A 26,071-nucleotide genomic window follows, 5' to 3' on the forward strand; every position below is an offset into this window, starting at 1 on the left:
GAAAGAAAGAAAGAAAGAAAGAAAGAAAGAAAGAAAGAAAGAAAGAAAGAAAGAACGCACTATGCTTAGGCCTCTTCCCAGAGAAGCCCAAATCTCTAAAAAGATACTCCCCTTCATGAATCTTGGGAAAATCCCCCAGGGAATTCCAATTCATAGCCTGGATTGAGAACCATTGCTCCCAAGTAAGACCAAAAGATCTCACCCACACCCTTGTATTAGAAATAAAAACTGAGTCCTGCCCAGGGTCTCACCCACTCCACTGCCCTTCCTTTCCAATAAGTTATACTTCGGGCCCGGCAGTGGTGGCACACTCCTTTAATCCCAGCACTCGGGAGGCAGAGGCATGGGGAATCTCTGTGGGTTTGAGGCCAGTCTGGTCTACAAGAGCTAGTTCCAGGACAGACACCAAAGCTACAGAGAAAGCTTGTCTCAAACAAACAAACAAAAAAGCTATACTTTGGTATCCATGGGTTCTAAGAAACTAGTTTATGTTACTGAAGTTCAATACTGTGGGAAGCCTAACCAAATAAAACACAGAGGAGAGCCGAAATCAGGGGAATAAGGAGGATCAGGACCCTTTCCCCATGTGTGGTGCTGTGAAGAGGAGAGACTGTGGAATCAGGGAAGTCAGGCTCCACTTCCTGGCTCTGCCATTGCAGGGTCTTGGGGTACCACTTTCAGGGCCGTGTGTGTGTGTGTGTGTGTGTTTTAGATCCCCTGTAGAAGGAACAAGAGCAACTGTTTCATGCAGGTATGGAGGGGTTAATTGCGAGAATAGGGGAATTGGAAAACAAGAGGGGTCCTGGAAAGTGTTAGCACCTTTTCAGCAGTGGGAGTTGATAAAACTCAGAACCTGGCTGAGAAATCACTCTGCAACACACCGGAGCCCCTGCCAGAGGGGCTCTGAGGACCAGCGACTTGTGAATTCACAGCATGATGAGTTATTACAGTTTTGACTCTGGTTCTTATAATACATTCACATCTATCTGAGTAGATTGATTCCAGAAGAGAGCCCCATCTATATTTAGAGGGTTTTATAATTCTTTTGAAAACCCAGAAATGGAACTTATCATCAGGTTCCATAGCTTCCAAGATCATTCCTGGTGCAAGCTGACCATTGTGTTCCCTCTCTCTAGGCGTGGGGCAGTGAGTCACTGTGTCCCTACAGTCCCTTTCGGAGCTGAGGGATGGACTCCTTTGGAACCTCTATCCCACAATCCTCCAGTCTGTGGTGACTGGTTATCATGAGCAGAAGATGTGAATCATGAGGAACTAGCACAAGTGTGCAAGTGTGAAGAACTCACTTATGCCTTCCACGCCAATCACCACGAGCTATCACACAGCCACGAGTGGCCTGGACTGAAGACATCAAGAGAGGTTAGGCTTATAGAGCCACAGACCTGACTCTGGACCATCAGTCAGCAAGCTCACAGTGTATTTGCCTTCTGAGTGTCCCAGAAATATCTTGCCTACAGTTTCCCCTCAAGAAGATAATTCAACTTTATACGTAAGAGAAATAATTAAGTTAAAACCGTAAGAATTAAGAAATATTCTCCAAACATGGAAAGACCGGGAGTACCTTTGTCCTCAAGTGACGACAGACAGACATTGGTACTTCCTACATGACACATGCAGAGATTCTATACAGAGACATCACAATCAATTGCATTAACCACCGAGCACTGGCCTATGTCTCAGTTTCTCGCCCATGTCTCATAGGTTGGTCTTGAATCTTAAGTTTCTCAACAATAATGACACTCCATTGACTAGCCACTCCATTCCAGTCTCTGTGCAAAATATCCTATGAGTGTACTCTCGATGATTACCGTCAGGGTCCTATGAAGATGGGATCGCCTAGGGCATAAATGAGAAAACTGGGGCCTCAAGCTGAGGCTCCTCGATCAGATTTTACAAAAGAGTCGAGTGAGGACTAGAAGCTGCTCAGCCCCAAAGTACATTCTTTGCCCCGCAAACTTTAAATTCCCAGGACTTTAATCTTTCTGAGCTCAAAGTAGGGAAATGTGGGTTTGAACTTAACGTTTTCAGGTTTCTTATTCAACATAAATTCACACTTCTGTCTTAACGTGTCCCACAGAGCAAGAAATGGGGTCAAATGGCCATGAGCCTGAGTTGATCTTGGAGTTTCAAGGTGTTGGACGTCCACTCTGCTAAGAAACTGAGAAGAATCCAAAGGCAAAGATGCCAGGTTAGCCCTGTGCTGGCGGTTTGTTGACCACACATCTGCTGGGTATCCCATGCTATGAGTTGAATTAATTCTCTGCTTTATAGGAAACGGAGACCTACAGCCTAGACTGATTTAACCAAGGTCACTTTGCAAGGAAGTGACAAGGTTTGGACTAGAACAACAATTTGTCTTTCCTATTAGGCTGAAATTCTTTGAGGTCAAGAGCATATTTTTGATTTATTTGTTTTCCTAGCACTTGTCCCAATGCCTGGAACAGACAGCGCGTTAATAATTGGAAGATCATGTTCCTCTTTGACACTAATAATAACCCTTCAAGTATGTGGTTGGCATCAGAATAAATGCTGTATTTTGCATTATTTTTCACTGTTCAAAATGAATCTAAGAAATACATTTTAGATAGCGTTTGTATTGTATTTGTGTGTGGTGTCATGTGGTGTTTATGTGTGTGGTCTCTGCCTGTGGGTATCAGTGCATGTGGAAGCCAGAGGAGGATGTTGGATGTCTTCCCCATCACTCTGTGCTTTATTGCCTTGAGAGAGCATCTCACTAAACTGGAGGCTAGCTGCTTTAGCTCAGCTGACTAGCCAGAATTCTTCCAGAATCTGTTTGTAACATCCTCCCCTAAAAGTGATACAGGCATAGGCAGCTTTACAGGGATGATGGGGATTCAAACTCAGATCTCCATACTTGCAGAACATTATTTTTTATTCACTAAGACATCCTCCCACCCCTTCTATGTACTTTGAAGATAGAGAAACCTGCCTGGAGAGACTAAGTTCAAGTTATTAGTACAGAGAGAATGTAAGTCTCGACTCCAACACTGTCTGATACCCAAGAATCCAGTGGCAAGGGCTTCCCAGGATACATGTTCCAGGTACCATCATCAGTGCTTCTGTGAGTACCCATCTACCATGAAATATGAGAAACTGGGGTTTTCAGGTCAGAACTGTGTTTTCCAGTATTTTCCCAGGATCCTGTCTGGGGCTTCCAGAGTCGGAACGATGAATTATTTGAGCTCAGTGTTCCTGGTGAACTATGTTTGTGCCTGATGCCTGCTGAGAGCCAGCTGGCTGCCGCCACGGCTCAGATATCACCTGGAGCTTCCTTGTGAAATAGGTGGATAAATCACATGCACAGTGAAGCCAGACTGGGCCTGTCTGGGTCTGTATCTGATAAGAGGCTCCCAGCAACAGCTGAGCTGTGTGTTCCATTTTCTGCCTTGCTGGCTGTGGGAAGGGTGATAAGAATCACCGGATTTCAAGAGGGAAAAGCCCATCCGATCTCTCACTTTACAGGCAGGTCAGGGGACCTGCAGCCCTGGGCTAGCAGACTGGGTTACAAGGCATGGAAAGCCACTGATTTAATGGAGGGTGCTGTATAGTAAGTACGGAAGAGGACTGTGGAAAACCTACAGGAAAGAAAATTTAAGAGTATGAAAGATCTGGGAAGTCCTCCCTCTTGTGGTAGACACGGAGGTGCACCATACAGATCCCATTCCAAGAAATCTTTCGGCTCAGCTGAGGACAGCAGCAGACAAGACAGCCCCTGTCTGTCAGCTCATTCAGTTTCTGTCTCAGCTGTACAGATCTTCCTCGCTCAAGATCATGGCATAGACATGCAAGTTAGGGCACGGTGATCCCCGCATTTCAACCCTATAAGGGACTCTGATGGGCAAATTCTCTCCACAGCTTCCACTAAGTTGTCTGAAGCCATCAATCAGATCTTGTCACAATTCTACCTGTCCCTAATTCTGGCTTTGCACCCTTTATGAGTGTCAACCTCTAGGATACCTTTTGAACCCCAATTTCACACGTATCTCCTTTCGAGATTCCAACTGCAAAACTCCAACTCTCTCTTGCCAAATGGTACTTGCTACATTAACTGCCCTGTCTCTTACACTCAACAGACTCTAGTCTGCAGCCACCTTCGACTTTTTTTTCTTGTAGCTAGCCCACACTGGAAACCCAAGTGCCTGCATCAGCACCCGTGGTAGCCCTGTTTCCCTAACTGGCCGTGGGAACATCTCCAGTCCTCTAGTTATTAACCAGCCACTCCTTATTAAACTGCCTTTCTCTCTAGACTGTAGCTCTCTGAGATAACCAGCTTCATTTAGCTAAAGTAGCACTGAGCTCACAGCAGGAGCATCACAGAATTTGAGTGACTGACTCCCTGTGCCGCTGTGTTCTCTTGAGCCAGCTACCTTTCCACTTTGACACTTATCACCCTGTCTTCAAAAACAGGGATAAGGCTGTCCTCTTCTTAGTTTGCTAAGGAGCCTAAATGGGATATCTGTCTGTGCTAAAGACCAGCAGACTTCCTGTCTTTGGAGTTTTGGATTCAGCAAAGGTCAAGGCCCATGGGAGAGACAATAAAGGTGTGACGAGGCGAGCGGATAGAGGCTCCTGGGAGCTAGAGTCTTCGGGACATCCTCCCAGGAGAAGCACAGTTGAAACTGGGCCCCAAACGGTGAAGCTGAGCTGTGTGAGTATGTAGATGGACTCTGAATCCAGAGTGAGGCAACAATGATGGCGTGTGCCATCCCACCTGTGAGAGACCCTGTCTCATGAGTGACCTTTCCCTGAAAGTAGTTTAGGTTACAAAGTCCCAGCACCAGGTCTTGGCACAAGCCTTTCAACTGAAGCACTGCTTTTCTATGTGACCTAAACACATCATAAAACATTGATCTTCCCATTTGTAAGCGGGGAAGCTTGAAGGCTGAGCCCCGGGTTTCTTTCTGGCTTTGAAAAATCTCATGTCCAAAACCAGACATCAGCCATGCTTCTCCTGGAGATTTCAACAAGTGAAATCATGCGATTTCTCGTGCACGCGTGGCTCAGTATTTAACATTCAAAGCAAAGCCAGGAGAGAGGTCTGGATTGGTTTAATTAAAGACACAGTTTGAGATGGGAGTCAAGAAATGTGGAGCTAATCCAGCAAAAATGAGAGCTGACTGACTCCCGGCCTTCCTCGCCCATCCGTAACAGGGAGAAGATGGTGGATGAAGAGAGGAGCTTCGGAGACCTGACTACCTACTACCTGACTCCAGTGGGTGAGGAGGGCAAACAGGCTGCTAAACTCCTCATGAGCCTGCTCACTGGGCACTCTGTAGGGCTGTGGGATACAGTGTCACCTCTGGCCATACCAGAGTGCCCACATCATTTACCTCACTCTGGGGTAACCTCTGTTAGGACAAATGTCTCGATGTGCAAAATCCAAAATAGTCCTTCCCTTCGTGAGAGGCATAGGTGGAGCTCATTCAAGCTATCATCAATAAAATTGCCTAAATCGCTGAGATTATTTTGAGTGAGCCTCACTAGCACCAGAAATAGGGTGGGTGGATGAAGACAGGGCAATGGGGGTAGAGCACAGACCCTTTTATTCTGTAGTCAGGAAACCTGTGCGCACACACCAGACTTTTCCCAAGAGTTTGCTCTTAGATGGATGACTCTTTCTATATTTTGGAAAGGTTGCAGGCCTCTGCATACTGCAGGATGGACTCATGAAGACCAGAGGCCAAAGAAGTGAGCCCTCAGAATACTGTTAAGCCCCTTGAGTAAGACAAGGTTGTCTTTGAGGCCTCACATCTATAAAGTGCTTGGAAAATCTACAAAGCATGTTATAAGGACCACACATTCACATCGGTTATCTCAGGCTCTCCCAACAGCTCTATAGGGAAACAGGGAAGACCTTATTGTCCCCCTGCCCCTTGTCTGCTACTCATGGATGGTACTTAGAACATTAAATCTCAACCTTTTTACCTTAGTTATTTATGCGTGTGTCTAATTTCTCTACACTGAACAGATGCCAGAGCAGGCACCACACAGGGTCTGGTTATCTTTGGACCACCCTGCCCCCCATTCCATGGACTGCTTTATGGACTGCTAGACCTCCATAAGCAGTCAAAGTAAGAACAGGGGAGGACTTGGAGGGAGAGAAAGAGATAGAAAAGTATCCGACGGAGTCTCTGACCTGATTTATTTTCAGGATAGGTGTTAAACTGTTCCCTGGGATGTCCACTGGCAACTAAGGACTATTTACATTTAAATTAATGAAAATTATATAAAATTAAAAGTTTCTCCTTTTCACTAACCACAATCATGTGCTCATGAACCTACGGGTTGCTAGTGTACACTGGATTGCAAAATACCGATAAGACCCATTCCCCTCCCCTCCTTCTAGGATGCTCTACTGGATAGAGTTAGGATGGGGGTATGGGTCTCTACCTACCTACTGCATTCCCACCCCTGCCCCGAGATCCATGCGAGTTATGTCTACCCTCAGTATCCATACATATAACATTAGGATATTCACAGATAATTATGCCCATATCTCGCTCACATAATCTCTATATGGATACCTCCAGGTGATGTTAGCACAGACCTAGAGGCTGATGTTTAGACAGTTAGAAGGAGTAAGTCAGGAGACAAGAAACCCAAGTAGATGGGACAGACTATCTGATATGCAAACCATAACTCCTCTTGTCCCCTCTATAAGAAAACCATCCCACCTATCCAGATCTTATTATCCCCACCTAGGAAAAGGTCATGATTCACTTCCTATTACGCCCCTACAGGGGAGATATAGAAAGAACCTGACTCACAAACTGGCATATACCATGTGGTCAAGGACATAAGGAACACGGAATTGAAATTATTATATTTTTATCATTATTATGTTCATCACTTTTATCTAAACATTTACACATGCCAGGGGCAAGGGGGCAAACTTTGAGGGTTCAGATAATGTACTCTACACAAAACAGACAGGAAAAGTGTTTTCATGCTACAAATCAAATGATGTTTCTATCCTGGCTAAAAACGTCAATACCTTCCCATCACTCTGGGAATAAACTCACATCCCCTCCCTATCACATGAAGCCCTTGGGCATCTGACTACTCTGATCCACTCCTCTGAGCAGCCATGCCCAGGCTAATGGCAGGCCATGCTCAACATGCTAAGCTTGGTCCTTCTCAAGTTCTTGCTCCTGTTATTTGTCTACCTAACCTGACTCCCCCAGACCCTCAGTGAATGACCTCCTTCATGTTCACTCCCACAGTGGTCCCCTGCTGCCTCTGTCTCCTTATGCCCTGCTTGTCTTCATGACACTCACAGAACATTTTTAGATGGTGACTGGCACTCATCTGTCTCCTTATGCATGAGCTAATTCAGTGTTTGCTAAAGTATTAATCAAATAACTAGATTATATGCTCAAAGAGGGCAGCGATGTTACCCTTAACACACAATGCCCAGAACATCATAGATTTCCATCATATTTCAATATTTAAACAAAATCTCTAGGCGTAATTCGTTGATCTTTCTTTTTCTAATACTCACACACATAGGCTTGGGTCAAATGCCATATATATTTCCGCCATTCATCAGTCTCCTACTATGAAGCAAATGCAGTGTGCCCAGTATCTCATAAAGACCGCCAAAGGAGGAGACATATATGCTTCTCTTAAGACCTCTTATTGTCCTTCATTGTGCAAATAGGCATGAAACAGATAACTGTTCTACCTTGGCAGAGCTAAAAAAAAAAAAAAAAGAAAAAGAAAAGCAAGATTATAGGAGCCTGGTCAAGAAAATGCTATCTTCTGCTCGAGTGAGTCATAAAAACTTCTCATTGATGATAGCAACACTTGAATGTTATCTAAAAGAAGAGTTGGTGCTCTCTCAGGCTCTAGGTCACTTCTTACCTAACTGTGTGCTCCCTGGAGCCTGGATGTTTAGATTCAAAACCTGCTGGTTGCAGTACCAACTGAGGCACAATGGAGTGTTCTCTCATTGATCAAATGTTCTTCTTCACGTTCTCTGTCTGTAAATGGTAGCAATAGAATGACATGCTGTCCTAATTATCTTTAAGTATTAATTTGACATAGCATATAATCACATGAGAAGGAAATTTTTTAGTCAGATTGGCCTGTGGGCATGTTTATGAACCTTGATTGTGATGGAAGTAAGACAGCACAGCCTACTGTGGGTGGCACCATTCCCTAGGCAGGTGATCTTGAGCTGAATAAGAAAGAAGCCAGCTAAGCATGCTCCTATGAGGAAGCTACAAGCAGTATTTGTCCTTGGTTTCTGCTTTAAGTTCCTTAGTTTATGTCCTGACTTTCTCCAATGATGAACTGTAACCTGCTAAATGAAACAAACCCTAAAATTCTCCCTGAGTTACTTTTGGTTAGTGTTTTATCAAAGCAGAAGAAATCTGATTAGGACATGTTCCTTATGGGGTTGATTTGATAATTAAAATGAGACATCCACTAAAGAACACCACTCAAAGCTGGGCAGTGGGATTAAAGTGCACACTTTTAATCCCAGCACTTGGGAGACACAGATGGCAGATCTCTGTGAATTTGAGGCCACCTGGTCTACAGAGGGAGTTCCAGGACAGGTACCAAAGCTACAGAGAAATACAGTCTCAAGAACAAAAACAAAAAAAAAACCCATCTCTCAATAATATTAACTATGAAGCCATTTTCTTAGGAGACATGAAACCTCTAGAAAAGGTAGCAAGGGCTGACAGCGCACTGAATGCATGTGGTTGAACTGGTACTTTCAGCTACATCACAAACTGTTTGCCATGTTTTCAATGATCTACACAAATAATATAAAGATTTCCTGAACCATAAACAACCAAAAACAAATGAACAAACAGACAGAAAGAAAGATAGAAAAATTGGAGGCAGGGAGCTCCTCACTCCTCTGCAAAAGATCTTTCACAAATACCACTGGATGCTAAGGAGCTACATATACATTGTCCCAGCCCTGGTGGTCCTGTACTCTTCCTGGCAGATGCGAGTCCCTGCATCTCTGACAGAATCTAGGACAGACTGCATGCTAGACTAGCAAGCCACTGGGGTAAGATCTGGGTGGTGCTGAGGCAGGCAGACCTTTGTAGAAAGTGTTCCCAGGAAACCTGCACAAGCCTAGAGCACAGAAGGCATTTCATCATTAATTAACACATGCTTCACCCTGGGGCTGATGATGGACTTGCTAAGAGACCTGTGAGGCAGTTGGGGGATGGCCTGGGGCTCTGGGCAAGCCTCAGCACAGGGCTTCACTCTGTGGACCTCAGGCTCAAGGCTGTTTGTGATCTGATCCTTTTCGGATTATGATCCCAGCATTCCTTACTTACTAGCCAACTACGCAACTAACAATCTGTCCAGACACTTGTCAGCTCTGGGCTTCCTTGCATGCTAGAAGTCTCTTTTTGTCTTCTCTTCACAGGCGTTTCTTCTTCCTCAGGAAGACCCTTCTCTCCTCCAGGTTCCTCCAAAAGGTTCAAGAGAAGAGCAGCCAGCTACTCCCACTTGCACACCTCTGTGATCTTGAATTTCTTTCTCAAGCATGTACACACACACACACACACACAAAATGCACGCACACACACACAATGCCTGGTTGGTACAGTCTGCTGTTTCCAGTGCAGGACTGTGAGCTCCTGAGAAGCAGGATGTGCCTTAGGGCTGGCTGTGCTGAGGTACAGGATGTAGCTCTCAGTGCTCCAAAGCTGCCCATGCAGTTATTGGACAGCTCTTCCTGGAAATTTATTCCTGTTTTTACCCCAAACCAGGAACTTCTAACTAAAGTCCCACATAATAATATTCCTCTCCAGAGAAACATGCCAGTCCTTCAGATCTTCCCACCATGCCCCTGTTAGGCTTGTTCCCCAGTGTGCTCTTTCTTTTCTTCTCAATACAAAGCATTACCTTTGTTTCTTGCTATGTTTTGTTGTTGTTAATTTAATTTTTTTGAGAATTTTATGCATGAGTACTGTATTTATATCATTTCCATCCCTCCTTCCCCCTTCCAACTTTGTCCATGCCCCCACATTCCTCTCAAATTATTGATGTTTTCTTAATTATTATTGCAGATGTATTTAAGATATTACATATAAAGTCGTGTGGTGGTGGTGCATGCCTTTAATGCCAGCACTTGGGAAGCAGAGGCAGGTGGATGTTTTTGAGTTCAAGCAACCTGGTCTACAAGAGTTAGATTCAGGACAGGCTCCAAAGCTACAGAGGAGCCATGACTCAAAAAACCAACATTTTATAGATGATAGATAGATAGATAGATAGATAGATAGATAGATAGATAGATAGATAGATAGATATGAATTAAGAAAATATGAGATGGAGCATAACTAGTGCAAGTTCTGGTAGATAGCATGTTCTCAAATAAATGTGGTTTGCTTCCCCACATGGATAAATCAATGAGTAAATGGAGGGTTTGTACCTCATAGGTCAAGTACCACTGTAGAGATCTCTCTTATACTAGTTAGGAGTATAGCAGTAAATCAATTCCAGGATAGCATAGGACTTCATATGTAGAGCTGAACAGATAAGACATGCACCGTCCCTGTTCCAGTAGCTCCTGAGAAAGTCACTGGGCCGCAATGACAAAACAAATGCAGTGAGTGAGAGTGAACCCACAAGTCACTGAGCCGAGGTCATCAGAGTAGACATGGAGACCCGCAGGAATAAGGGTTCCAAATGGCAAGGGCTTGATGGGGGTGACCAGGGATGAGAAATAAAGAAGACAAAAGCAAAAGCTGGGACAAGGAGGTCTCGCAGAAGCTGATGGCTGTGCCAAGCAAGTTTGTTAAGAAGTACAGCATCATACACACTGTTTTCAGGGAGTAAATGGGCAATGATCAGCAGAAAACTAATCAAACAATCTTGACAAAGAGAACACAGGATCCCTCAGACAGAGCTGCCTCAGGACTAAAATCCACAGCCCTTCATGGGAGAAAGCCAGGTTCCCAGGAACTGAAAACTTATCTCTTTTGAGACCCAGCCCCAGCCCCAGCACCAACCTTGCCAAGTCTGTGCTGGGCAAAGACACAGAACTAGCATTCCCTTCTTCCTTTCATCAGGGCCTCTGAGAAAGCTTTGGATCAGCCTGACTCCCAACGTATAATGAAGAACTTCATGTGGGAGAGGTGTATTACATTAGAGAACAGTGTGTGTGTGTGTGTGTGTGTGTGTGTGTGTGTGTGTGCACATGTATGTGCAGTGCACACAAAGGCCAGAGGAGGGTGTATGGTGTCCTTCTCTATCACTCTATGCCTTGTTCCTCTGAGACAGGGTCTCTTGCTGAGCCTGGAGCTCACAGGTTTTGGCTGAAGTTTTCCTCACCTAGGCTGTCAGGCAGCAAGCCCCACAGATCCTCCTGCCTAGGCCCTCCTCACTTCTGGGATCACAGGCATTCATGGCAATGTGCACGTTTTCCACTTAGGTTCCAGCATCCAGCATCTGGTCTCATGCTTGCTCAGCAGGTGCTCTTAACGCTGAGCTGTCTCTCCAGACTTACGTACAGAAAATTATTAACATACTATTTCCTTATGCTTCATTCTGTTGTTATGTGTATAGTTGTCCTGTGGAGAATGCTTGGTAGATTCTCCAGGCAAGAACATTGACCACTGGAGGCAGCAGGGGGCTCAGAGAGTAAAGATGTTTGCCTGCTTTGCAAGCTGAAGAACTTGAACTTGAATTTGCTTTCTGGAGCCTACATCAAGGTGGAAGGAGATAGTTTAATCCTCTGACCTCTATGTGTGTATCCTTGTACACACCATGGGCACGCATACACATAATAATAACCTTTTGAAAAAAAGAATACCAAATACTGAATGCAACATTGTCAAAATTAAACCATAAAATCAGTAAGACAATTCTAAACTTTCCATGGAAACACGATGCCCCAATGCAGCAAGTATAAACCAAAGAGAGCATGGAGTGCAAGAAGCTAAGTAGTTACACTGTTTACAAATACACAGTCAGTAAAGCAAGCATATTGATGGAGAGGGGACAGATAACCAAGCAACAGAATAAATAAAATTCCAAACATAGATACACACATAAATGATCATATGATTAAAACCTAGTTCTCCCAGTATAGGAGAGAAAGGATTAGTGCTGCATTGGCTGATTATTAACATAAGGACAATGAGCCTTGAATTCCAACACACACAAAACTCAATTCCTGCTGAATTCCGTAGGTTTGAATATAGTAGGTAAAATAAATACATAAATAACAAAGCTTATGAACATGTAAGCCTAGGACAAGCTTATGTTCCTTAAATAAAACCTACATTTGACCATAGTAACATTAGAAATGTATGCTCATCCAAACAGTGCCTTTGGCTGGAGAATTGGCTCAGCAGTTATGAGCATTGGCTCTTCTTTCAGAGGACCCAGATTCAATTCCCAGCACCTACTTGGTGCCCACAACTGTCTGTGACTCTAGCTCCAGGGGAACAGACACCTCCTCAGGCAGCAGACACATGGGTGTTACACAAGCATAACGCCCACACATATAAAATAAAATTGAAATCAAAATGGAAAATTTAAAGATGTCTTTAAATTCACAAAAAGAGTGGGCCAGGGAGATGACTCAGTCAGTAAAGCACGTGGCACAAAGCGCAGGACCTGAGTTCAGATCCTCGACACTCATATAAAAAGATAAGAGTGATAGCATGAACTGATAATCCCAGGGCTAGACAGAGGGAAGCACAGTTGGATTCCCTGGAGCTCATTGGCTAGCTGGATGGCTAAAGGGGTGAGCTCCAGCTTTAGTGAGAGACCCTGTCTCAAAAAAGTAAATAAGACTGGGCAGTGGTGGCACACACCTTTAGTCCCAGCACTCAGGAGGCAGAGGCAGGGGATCTCTGTGATTTCGAGGCCAGCCTGGTCTACAAGAGCTAGAGTCAGGACAGGTTCCAAAGCTACAGGGTAACCTTGACTTAAAATAAATAAATAAATAAATAAGGTGGAGAGCGATAAAAAAACTAACATCAATCCCTAGCCTCCACATGTAACGCACACACAGATGTATACAAACTACACACACAAACAAGTATGAACTCACCACACACACAGAAGATAGTAAAATAGTAAGAAAAATCATCTAAATTATACATAATCAAAGAAATTAGATTTTCATTAAAACATCTGAATTCTCAGAAATCAATAAAACAGAATGGATTTTTTAATAGTCAAACTACCTAAGGAAGTATTTCAAAATACTCCCAGATAGCCAGCCATCATGTGTTTCACATCAGAAACTACTCACTAAAACCACAATGAGACATCACTATATATCCACAAAAATTAATAGATGAAAATCAAAGAGGAATTAAAAAGCCTAATAATCCCAAGCATTGCAGAGTGTGTAGAGGGGCCAGGGCTTCTGCACCACTGGTACTGATGTAAACGGTTCTAGCAACTCGGTAAAATTGGAAGCATCTGTTAAAGCTAAAAGATGCAGAGACCGTGACTGTCTTAGCTAGGATTTCTATTGTTGTGAAGAGACACCATGACCATGGCAACTCATATAAAGGAAAAACATTTCATTGGGAATGACTTACATTTTTAACGGTTTAGTCCATTATCATCAGGATGCGACATGGTGGCATGCAGGAAGACATGGTGCTGGAGAAGGAGCTGAGAGTCCTACATCTTGATCTGCAGGCAACGGGAAGTGGTCTGAGACACTGGGTGTGGCCTGAGCATATATGAGACCTCAAAGCCTGCCTCCACAGTGACACACTTCCTCCAATAAGGACATTTCTACTTCAACAAAGCCACACCTCCTAATAGTGCTACTCCCTATGAATTTATAGAGCCAATTACATTCAAACTAGCACAATGACCAAAACAATTCAGCATCTAGAGAACATGTAATGATAGACATGAGGATGCTCAAAGCAACTTTATCCATAATAACCAGAATCTGGAGATGCTCCAAACACCACTGTACACATAGAGTGGAAAACTGTACAACACTGAGAAACATTACACTATTGTTCTGCCTTGTGTATACCTTCAACTCCATGATATAATAAGGAAAAGAAGCTCAATACAAGTGAGTCACAACTGTGTTAGACCATTTTAATAAATTATACAAGCACCTATGTGAGTCAATTGTGAGAAGATCCAGGATTGGGAAAACCTTTATAGAGAGTTACTTTGGAGGGAAATGAGGGCACCTCTGAGGTGCTCTGTTAGAGTTATCTTGACTATAAGGCTACTACACGCGGATACGCATTTGTAAAAATTCATCAACTCACTCCAAAGCAACACAGAGAAACCCTGTCTCAAAAAACAGAAACAAAAAAAAAATCATCAAATTAAAGGTTTAAGATGGATGATAATTTAAAAAAGATGTTAGAGCTGGAGATGGCTCAGTGGTTAAGATTGTGTACTGCTACCCCAGAAGACTGGAGTTCGATTCCCAGCATCCATGTCAGGTGAGCCACATCACCTGTAACTCCAGCTCCAGGGGTTCCAAGGACCTCGTCTAGACTCCACAGACATCTACACTCATGTGCACATGCACACACGTGCACACACAGATAGACAGACAGACAGACAGACACTTAAAAATAAATGAATAAACCTTTAAAAAAAAGAAGAGGCTAATTAAAAGCTCAAACATTCATTTTTGGCATTGCAAAGTATAAAAATATATCAGTGGAATAGCTCAGTATTAAACATGTAACTTGAAAAAATGACAGTAAATACTGATTTATACCTATATAAGCTTTCTATAAACAATATGTCAAGATCATTTTCCCATTCGGTAAACTGTCCACTGATGTGGGAGTGTCATATATCAATCTGTTGATTTCATTGGTTAAGCAATAGAGAAACTGCTTGGCGCACTGGCTTTGTGGGAGCCTAGGCAGTTTGGATGCTCAACTTGCTAGACCTGGATGGAGGTGGGGGTTCCTTGGACGTCCCACAGGACAGGGAACCCTGATTGCTTTTCGGGCTGAGGAGGGGGGGGGAGGGAAATGGGAGGCAGTGGCGGGGAAGAGACAGAAATCTTTAATAAATAAATAAATCCAAAAAAAAAAAAAAAGAAACTGCTTGGCCCTGATAGGTTAAAACATAGGTGGGAGGAGTAAACAGAACATAATGCTGGGAGAAAGAAGCTGAATCAGAGAGTTGCCATGACTCTCCCACTCCAGACAGACGCAGGTTACGATCTTCTCTGGTAAGTCAGCTCGTGGGCTACACAGATTATTAGAAATGGGCTGGTCCAGGTGCGAGAGTTAGCCGAGAAAAGGCTAGATATAATTAATGGGCCAAGCGGTGTTTAAAAGAATACAGTTTCCATGTAATTATTTCAGGGCATAAGCTAGAGCTAGCCATGTGGGCGGCCAGGTGCCGGGGATGCAGCCCCGCTGCTCTTATTACAACAGTCCACTGTCACATAAAAACAAATGCTTTGTGGGAAACGCGCTGACCTCAGATCAGCTAAAGAGAGTGCCATGCCTGTGCATATGGGAATGAACAGAGAGCAGAGAGAAAACAGCTCTCCCAGAAGAGTGGGCTCTCCTAGGGGAAGTGTGGAAGAAAGCAAAGATGTTTCATGGGGTTTCTCATAAGCCATTGCTCCTCAGACTCAAGAAGGTTTTTCTACTGTTTCCTGTTTGCCATGACCTTACCAACACATCAAGTCCTTACAAGTAACACCAGGTCAACACTGAGACTAATGCCTTCCACCATCAACTTTCATTTTCTTGTACAATCAACAGTGAAAAATATATAGAATTATTTTAAAACTTAAAATGTATGGAGAAAAGATGGGAAATCTTTGGTAAGAAACACTTAAGGAACTGTTGTTGAACAAGGCCATTGACTAGCAATGCCTCTCCTCCAAAGTGCTCAGCTATGGGGTTTGTCTAAGTCACATGTTAAAGGCAGTAGTGAAAAATTAGTGATTGTGAGCACTTTATAATTTTCATTAATTAAAACAGATTCAAATATACTTATATTCCACTGATCAATATTTGTACAGGAATACAAGGAAGGACTTTCACGACCCTTACAGTAAGTTAAATGCAGACCTGAATTGCCAGTCAGTGTACATTTATGGAGGCTTCACCTGTTGCATACACTTTTGTGATGGATGCCAGAAGAGGGTGTCATACCCTCTGTAACAGAAGTAAGAGAAGGTTGTGAACTGCCATGTGGGTGCTGAGAACTGAACCCTGTCCTCTAAAAGAACAGCTAGTGTTCTTAACTGCCGAGCCATTTCTCCAATGTTCCCTTTAAAAGTTGTAATTCTGTATATGACGTGGGGTAGGCTAGGGAACTGGTATGCATAAAGGCAGGAGCCTACAAAGCTCAGAGGAGGGTGTCAGATCCCCTGTAGCAGGAGTTACAGGTGTTGTGGGCCACCTAACACAGCGGTAGAAACTGAGCCAAGGTCCCCTGCAGGAGTGGTATGCTCTCTTAACTGTTGAGCCATCTCCCTAGTTTCCAAAGCAGGTTCCAAGGACATCTGTGTTAACCACAACCCACAATTACACAGTCCAACATTCTTCCCTAAGTGTCAGGTGAAAACAGAAGATTCTATGTGTTTGAAGGAAACGGAATGAAGAGGTTATGCAGCTAGACTCTATCCTAAATGGAGAAAGGGAGGAGGGATAGAAGGGCATTGGAAATCTCAGAAGGGGACAGCACAGCTGTGAAGTGTGCAGGGACAGACGGACAACTTAGTAAAATGCTACACACAGTACTATGCCCCAGCAGTGTGACGACCAGGCTGGGAACAGGAAGCAGAAGATTCATCCAGAAGGTAAACCAGATGGCCCTGATAAAGACTAAGCGTCTTACCTGCAGGATAGGCCAAGAGTTCTTACAAATCTCAAGCCCACTTGGAGGTTCGGAGGGACAATGACTCTGCAAAAAGAGTCCCCAGCAGAGACAAGGATTATTGGACATGGCCTATGTCTCAAGGGTTTGTGGCTGAAAGAAGAAACTTGGTAGTCAAGACCGAGGTATCTGGAGAACAAGGAACAATCCCAAATCAGGGAGCCTGGAGTCACCCATCGAGGCCAGCTGGTGGGAGATGGCTGTATGACACAGCTGTGGGCCAGAGAAAGACTCATCCCAAACAGGCTGAGGAGCTCAGACCATAGGAGGCTCTGGTGAGAAAGGGCTCCTTAGTTAGTGGCCTCAGAGTCTTTGGAAAAAGAAAGATTAGCATAACAGAGACTGAAAGCCAGAATGCTGAGGTCAGCAGGCAAGCCTTGAGGTTTTCCATCCCTAACTGAAAACTCCAAAGCTCAGGCCCAGAAGCTGCTCCCTAGTCCCTCTCCTCCCTCAAGGTGTTCAATACTGAAGCAGATCAGAAAAGATGGAAACAGAACTGCCAATAATGCATCTCAATGGCCCTCCTTCCTCTCTCACACTCTGACACACTAGGAAGATACCTCTTTGATTAGACACTAGCTACCCCCAGCTGTGTAAACTGGGATGTCTGAGGAGTGAGAACCTGCCTTGCTCACAGACTGCAGAGCTATGTGTCGTCAGAAAAGGGTACTGGTGTTCAAAGAAGGGATGCCCCTGGAGCGATTGCAACTCTGCCAAATAACTGATCCTCCACCACCCGAGGCTCAGCACCAGATGAACAGAATGAAACCAAACAATCTACCTTTAACGGATCACCCTCCCAGTTGGCAGCTTTTAGTCTTAGGGGACCCAGAAGGAAACAAATCTGATAACTTGCTTATATGATTGGGGGGATGCGTTTGTTAAGAGGTATTGTTTTTACCACTCACATTTTCCTTCTGTTCACCTTTTTCATGCTCTTGTTGTTATTTTCATTTTTTAAGCCTTTTGTAGGTTTTATTTCTAATCTAATTAATGCTTTTCTTTATTGTTCAATCAGTTTCTCAAAAATTCTAGCATCTTTAAAGAAGTCAAAACTTTAACCTCCTAAGTCTGCTCAATAAAATAAGTTTAGCACACAACTCTCAGAGGAAGAGGTATATATGGCCAACTATGTGAATCACTCAAGCCCGTAATCTCAGCACTCAGAAAGTGGAAACAGAAACATAGGGATTTCAAAGCAAGCTCCAGCTACACAGAGAGCTCCAGGTCAGCCTAGGCTACACAAGACCAGTTCAAAGAAACAATAAACAAAAATGTGATCAGCAAACACATGAGAAAACTGTTAACCCCTGTCAGGGGATGCTAATTGAAACACACAGAGATTGCATCTGACCTCAGTTAGAGTGGTTATCATCAAGAAACAACCAACAACAAACACTAGCAGAGACACAGGGAAAGACAACACCTATACACTTCTGGGTCTCTGTGCCAAGAAGTGCTTGTGGCAGTGTAAAATGGTGCAACTACTTTGGGAATCAATAGGGATGTTCTTCACAAAACTAAAATAGAACTGAGGTACGATCGAGCTGGGGAAATATCTGAAGGAATTTAATCGGCACACCCCAGAGAAGAGCATCCATGTGTACTGCAACACTGTTCACGATAACTGAGAGATGCAGCATCCTAGCTAACCAACAGCAATGAATGGAGAAGGAAAACGTACCGTATATACACCACTGCGTTTTACTCAGTGATGAAGATGATGAATGGCGTGAAAACATCTGCAGGAAAATGGATGGTGACACCTGGCTAAAACTGGTCAGAGAGTAGCCACAGCCTGGGAGGGCTCAGAGTCTGCACTCAGACCAGACAGTCAGACATTGAACTCTGCACTGGACTGGGAACATCAGAAGAAGCTCTTCTTCCCTCAACAATCACAAAGTGGGAAACTCAGAAGAGAAATGAAAAGAAACGCAATGACAAAAGTGACAACTGATTAAGGTTGGGGATTATCTCTCCATTTAATTTGTTGTTGGCTGTTGGCTTGCTGTATATTGCTTTTATTATGTTTAGGTATGTTCCTTGTATTCCTGATCTCTCTAAGACCTTTATCATGATGGAGTGTTTTATTTTGTCAAATGCTTTTTCAGCATCTACTGAGATGATCATGTGGGGTTTTTTTTCTTTGTTTATATGGTGGGTTACATTGACAGATTTTCATATGTTGAATTATCTCTGCATCTCTGGGATGAAGCCAACTTGGTCATGGTGGATAATTTTTTGGATGTGTTCTTGTATTCGATTTGCCAATATTTTATTGAGTATTTTTGCATCAGTGTTCATGAGGGAGACTGATCTGTAATTCCAAATAAATCCAGTCATTAATAAACCTCATTGAAGAGAAAGTGCGATGTAGCCTTGAATGCACAGGCACAGGGCACCACTTCTAAATGTAACACCAGTTAACATAGAAACCGAGAGAAACAATAAATAAATGAGACCTTCTGAAACTGAGATGCTTCTGTAAGGTAAAGGACACAGTCAATAAGATAAAATGGCAGCCTACTGAGTGGGAAAATATCTTCACCAACCCCACATCAGACGGAGGACTGATCTCCAAAATACATATAAAGAACTCAAGAAACTAGACACCAAAATATTAGACATAAAGCAAAGGATAACCAGCCTATAGTCCACAACCCCAGAGAAGCTGGGTAACAAGGAGAACCCTACGAGAAACTTACACGGATCCCCTGGGAAGGGAAAATAGACAAGATCTCCTGAGAAAATTCAGAGTGTGGGAAGAAGGGGGAGTGGAAGGGGAGGAGAATAGATGGGGAGGAGTGAGGAGAACCTGAGGGAACGGGATGGTCACGATGGGAAAGGACAGAGATGAAAAGCAAGGAAAGCGATATTTTGATTGAAGGAACCATTATGGGGCTAGCAAGAAACCTGGCACTAGGGAAAATTCCCAGGAATCCACAAGGAAGACTCCAGCTAAGACCCTAAGCAATAGTAGAGAGAGTGCCTGAACTGGCCTGCTCCTGTAATCAGCTTGATGACTACCTTAATTGTCACCATAGAAACTTCATCCAGCAACTGATGGAAGCAGATACGGATATCCACAGTGAAGCCCTGGGCTGAGTTCCCAATGTCCAGTAGAAGAGAGGAAGGAGTGATCGTATGAGCAAAGGGGTCAAGACCATGACAGGGATACCCACTGAAGCAGTTGGCCTGAGCTAATGGGAGCTCACTGACTCCGGACTGACAGTGGGGGAACCGACATAGAACTAAACTAGGTTCTCTGAATGTGAGTCACAGTTGTATGATTGGGGCAGTCTATGGTATCTCTGACAGTGGGACAAGGGTTTATCCCTACTAATTGAACTGGCTTTTCGGAGCCCATTCTTTTGGAAGAAATACCTTACTCAGCCTAGATATAGTTGGGAGGGCTTGGTCCTGCCTCAAAGTCATGTTCTAGACTTTCACTCCCCATGGGTAGCCTTACCGTCTCTGAGAGGTAGATGGGGGCAGGCGCAGTGCAGGGAAGGTGAAGAGAGTGGGAAGAGGGAAGAGAGAGGGTACTGGGAGCAGTATGTAAAATGAGAAAAGATTGTTTTAAGAAATTAATTAATTAATTTTTAAAAAGATTGGGGAATAAAGCCATGAAATACTTTCTCAACAGAAAATGGGAACTTACATGATTATGTCACTACCCAAAGCAAAGGTTTATTCCCTTTAATATCTGTATTTCACCAGAAAAGAAAGATACAGGGGTCTGTTTCCAATAACCAAAGCATTTGTAAGTAGAAAGAATTAGGGCACAGGGATAAACAACAGAACTTTGGAGTAAAGGGCAGGAACAGAATCTCTGGTTCTACTACTGTGATACCCATGTAAGGACAGCAAACCATCCCCCATCTGTGAGAGAGGCACTGGTACCCACATCCCTGTAGAGAGGCACTGATACTCATATCAGGACAGCGAGTCCTCCCCCATCTGTGAGAGAGGCACTGGTACCCACATCCCTGTAGAGAGGCACTGATACTCATATCAGAACAGCGAGTCCTCCCCCATCTGTGAGAGAGGCACTGGTACCCACATCCCTGTAGAGAGGCACTGATACTCATATCAGAACAGCGAGTCCTCCCCCATCTGTGAGAGAGGCACTGGTACCCACATCCCTATAGAGAGGCACTGATACCTGTATAAGAACAGCTAAGTATGCGGGACTTGCTTGACATTTTTTAGTTAAAAGACTTTTCTGAGCTCTGTGCTAAGATTGTGGGGTGTCACACTTTCTAGCAAAAGAGGAGAACTGCACATTATATAGAGATGAAAATGAAATGAACCTAATATAGGGGAGTCTCCATCTGCCCCTATAATTGTGCCCCTGTAATTACAATTAAGGCTACTTTTGAGAATGAAACACTATGCTAACGCTCTCCATATGATTCCAAACTGTGCCCTTAATTTTCTACTCCAAGAAAAAGAACACATGACTACATATCAAAAAATGTCTGCCTGGTAGCTGAGGGTTCAGATTGGAGTTAATTCCAAGGTTGATTGGAATGTCAGAGTTAATGATTTTTGTGCCCCAAACCTTCAAATTTGCAATTAGCCTAAATACTATGTAAACAGTGTTGAAAAGAACCTAGTCCTCTGTAGCTTCAGTTTTCCCCCAAATTTTCCTCAAATTGCTCTCTATGATAACCCCTTTCTACAATAACTTCAAGTATATTTGATAGTAGCTAAAATTATGGCGTCTGGCCCTCTCTATTAAGTCTATAAACTAGTCAGTTATTAGCGCAGTTACTAGGTCCCCAGGACTGCTCAATCAAAGAGTGCCACAGTTCAGACCCCAGCATGGCCTGATGCCCATTTAATGACAGCTGGAAAAGCATGCGTAAATACATCAGGAAGGCAGGAAAGACAACACACACATCATGGCAAAGATGTGAAAGCAACAAAGTGTTTTCAACTGAGAAGGCAGTTAGCTGCCAGCAGAAAGTCTGGATTGAAGGAGAGGACTGGGAAAAGGTAGTTCAGGTAAGCAAGGAGAAACAGAGAGAGAGGAAGAGAAGGAGGAAGAGGAGTTGGAAGATGGAGAGAAGGGAGAAGGGGAGGAGGGAGAGGGAAACAGGAGGGAGGAATAAGAGACAGAAGAGAAGGAGGAAAAACAGGGAGGGGGAAGAAAGGGAAGAGGCAACCAAAGGGAAAAAGCAACTATGAGCCAACCTGGCCAACGGTCACAGTAAGAACGTGTCTTCCCCCCATTGTAGGGTGGAATGTCATTGGCGTTTGAAGGCCTCCACCATGCTGGGGTTATTTATGGACCCGGGCTGTAAATCTTTTCCATATGACCTTGACGTGTGGCTTTGGTACTTTGGGCCAGGTTACACGATAAGCTGAGCCATCCTTCCAGGCTGCTCCTCCCCGCTCCTGCTGTCTTTTTCTCCTTAGCAGTTCACTTCTCCTGTTTACTTAAAATTCCACTCTGGCAGAGCTATGGGGCTGCTGGGGGTCATTCAGGCCCACTCTGCCACTCTGAGGAGAAACCAGACCCAGGAAAGAAGAGCAGGGTTCTATCCAAGGAACGAAGACTAGAAAACAAGGCTTCCTTCCTTCCGTCTAGGAGGCTCAGAAAGATGACATCTCATCTCAGCTGAAGAGATGGGTAAGTGCCCGCACGCCTTTCCCCAGATCTTCACGCTCTGTGATTGTTTGGAAGGGAAATAAAGCCTTCAGCTCTTCTAGGAGAAAGAACGCTAGAACTGGCGTTAACTGAGCACTTTCTATGTGCCAGCTGCTATGTGTCAATGGTCTCGTTTAATTGCCACAAGAGTCCCACGGCACAGGTCCCATCAGCTCCAGTCACCTTCACTCAGCCTTGCCTTCTCCATCTTCGAGAAGAACTTCTCAAGATCACATGTGGTAAGTTCCAGATGCAGCATCTAATCATTGGGTAGTTCACCTCTTCAATGTGGTGCTAGGAGAACATGGAGATTGCAGAATCAAACCACGTTTGAGAGAGAAGCCCATAAAGTTGTCTGTAAGTCCCGAGGTTCTTCCAGAAGCTGGTGGGTAGGAAGGGGAGGCTGGAGAAGAGAGGTGTGCTCACCCGGGTGCTGTTCTCACAGGCTGCCTGGGTGTTAACAGTGGTATAAAGCCAACTGTCCGGTAATGAGAAACAGCCTTAGCAATAAGCCACTGAGGTTGGAGACTTACTTCTTGGTCGCTCCATAGTCCAGTCAACGGGTAGTTTTCTCCAGGAGATTCCAGGTCCAGACGCCTAGCATGTGGGACATGTGTCCCCACCGTCTCAGCCATCAAGGAGAAAGGAAGGATAAGGTGTTGTATAACTGAGAACAAACACAAAGCTTCTATCCCCACCACCATGGTTCACACCCAGGATAAGGGGTCTTGAACGAGGTTTAAGGAAACCATATTGTTAGTTAGAACTCTTCTCAACAGACCTAGCATGCTATCATAAAAAGACAAAGGATTAAACTTGTCCTGTTGAGGCAGGAGGATCACAAGTTCGTGGTCAGCCTGGAGACCCTTCCTCCAAAGTAAATAGCTTATGCAAAAGAAAAAGGCAAGAGCTCACTCAGCAATGTCTGAAGCAGTTCGTCCACGGCCGAATGAGTTCCACACTAAGCTAATAACAGAGGCAGAAAGCGTAAGGCGGGGTTTCTATCTGTTAATGCGGAGTCCTCTCCTGCATGATCCTTCTGTTGGCAAAGCAGAACCAAATACTCCCCGGCCCCCAACACACACACACACACACACACACACACACACACACAGCCCCGCTCCGCCTGCGCTCTGGAGTGTCTGCGCGCAGCTTTCAACACCGAACCCAGTTGCAGAGAGGCGGATGTGCGCCGGCACCTTTCATTTCTCTCGAAGTCTGATAAACGCAGCCAAGGCTAGGCGAGCACAGGTGTTTCGAAGCTCTTAAGACGATTGAGTCAGCCTGTCTGGTCTAAAGGCTCTCAGGAAACCAACCCAGGTGGAGGAAATGGGGTGTGTCGACTTCTCAATCAGAATTCTGGATTTCAACAGCGCTGAAGCGCCTGGGTTTCTGCCCGTTAGATAATTGGGAAAACTTTTCCCCATGGTTCTTATATAAGATAATGGCTTACAGGTTAGAAAATTCGAGTGAAGCCTTTAGATGCAGAGGGTGGGTTTCCTTTAGCACAGAGTTGATATAATAAAATCGATAGTATATTAACATACAAGGCAAGGAAAAAATAGGAAGATAAAACATTAATGGAGATCACCAGTCAAGAAATTTGGTTTGGGAGCTGGCTTTGGCATTTGGATCCTCTTTTGTTGAACCTGCTTGGGGAAGTTGAGAGTTTCCCAACTGGAGGAAGCAGCGCCCCCTACAGGGAATTTGTAGAAATACAGAGACTTTTTGAGTCAACCCAAAGGACAACCTGGCATTTGGCTAGCAAAGTCCAGTATTGTCCTATCCTATGGAGGAGATACTCTCCCCCAATAAAGGTAAGGCCAACCTAAAGACACTTCCAGAGTGGGGAACAAACACCTTAAAATGTATCTTACTGCAAGGATCAAGCATTCGTCATGTAAAATTGGCCTAACTTTCTCATTTGGTCGCTAGGAAATTGGCAGGGTATGGCAGAGTGGGGATTCACAGAATCCTGTGGCTTAAGCCTGATTTTGGATGTTTCCTACCTCTTTTTCTATGTTTCACACGTACACACACACGCACACACACCCACAGAGAGAGAGAGAGAGAGAGAGAGAGAGAGAGAGAGAGAGAGAGCAATTCCAAGCTTCTTGACATGTCCTTATTTTAAGTCTTGATTAATTGTAAATGAATATTTCCCTCCTATTGTTGTTACACTTTCTAAAGAATACATGGCTACTTTAATATCACATTGTTTTAAGACATTTCTCCCAAGGGACCAAACCCCTCAATAGTAGGGGGATCGCTTTAATTCATGCTTGCACCCATTCATAACATTCTTGAGAGCTAATGGATACCAGGCACTTAATATTTGCCAGGAGGAGCTTGCGTGGCCCTTATTAACCCTCAGGCACTATAGGAGGCTATAATTATCCCATCATATAGATGAAAGGATTGAGGCTGCCTAAGGTTAAGCATCTTGCCCAGAATCACACAACTAAACATTCTGGTGGGATCTGGAAATGCAGGAAGAAAAATCAAGTTCATGAACTCAAAGAGCATCAGGCAAATAAGCTGGTGGATACAGAAGGGCAAGGCACCATCCCTGAAAGGCCCAGCACACCGGCCACCTATGCGGGGCAGCAGCACAGAGCCCACGGACTGCAGAAGAGACCTCGAGCATCTGCTGTGCGAGCTGAAGCTAGGGATGGCGGGTCAGAGAAGCAGGGTACATCAAGGGTACCCTGGTGGAGAACCCCCAGTGAGAGGGTGGAGGTGACCAGCACTGTAAACCACTACTCTGAAATCCGTGAAGAAAAAGTGTCTTGCACAGGTCCTAGTGCAGGGCCTTACTGGGAAGTAAACAAAGACATGCGTGGGACACAGATGTAAGTTCAGTGTTAGCACTTATCACCAACCTAAGGAGGTCTGGCTGGCTGGCTTTCCCAGATGTGACTTCACAGACGAGGAGGGGAGGGAGCCAAAGGCCTTTCCAAATCTAGAGCTTATGTAAATATGTTTCCTATCGTTTCTTTCAGCCTCGCATCTCTCCCATAAGGTAATTGTCGTTATCTTATTTACAAGGGAGAGTCTCAGTATACTAGCTCTTCTCGCTGTTCCTGTGTGAAGACATAACGCCTTACAAAGGATCTCTTCCCCCGCCCCTGCTCCCCCTGCCTCATTGTAGGATATTGGTACACTGTGTGAAGACTTTTTTGCTGTGATTGGTGTAGTAAAGAGCTGAATGACCAATGGCTAGGTAAAAGAGAATAGGTGGGATTTCCAGGGAGAGAGAGGAAGAGGAGGAAGAATCCAAGAGCACGGATTATGCCAGTGACATGCCAGAGAGACACTGAAGAGGTCAAACATACAATACAGAGTAGAGGTAACCGTGACAGAATGTAGATTAATAAAAGCAGGCTAAGTTATAAGAGCTAGTGGGACAAGCCTAAGCTAACAGCCAAGCTTTCAGAATTAATAAGAAGTCTCCTTGTCAATTTTTGGGGGGCTGGCTATTCAAAGATACTTTGACAGGAAAACTTGCTTCTCTCTCTCTCTCTCTCTCTCTCTCTCTCTCTC

The sequence above is a fragment of the Microtus ochrogaster genome, chromosome 10 (assembly GCF_000317375.1).
Source record: "Microtus ochrogaster isolate Prairie Vole_2 chromosome 10, MicOch1.0, whole genome shotgun sequence".
NCBI classification, from domain to species: domain Eukaryota; kingdom Metazoa; phylum Chordata; class Mammalia; order Rodentia; family Cricetidae; genus Microtus; species Microtus ochrogaster.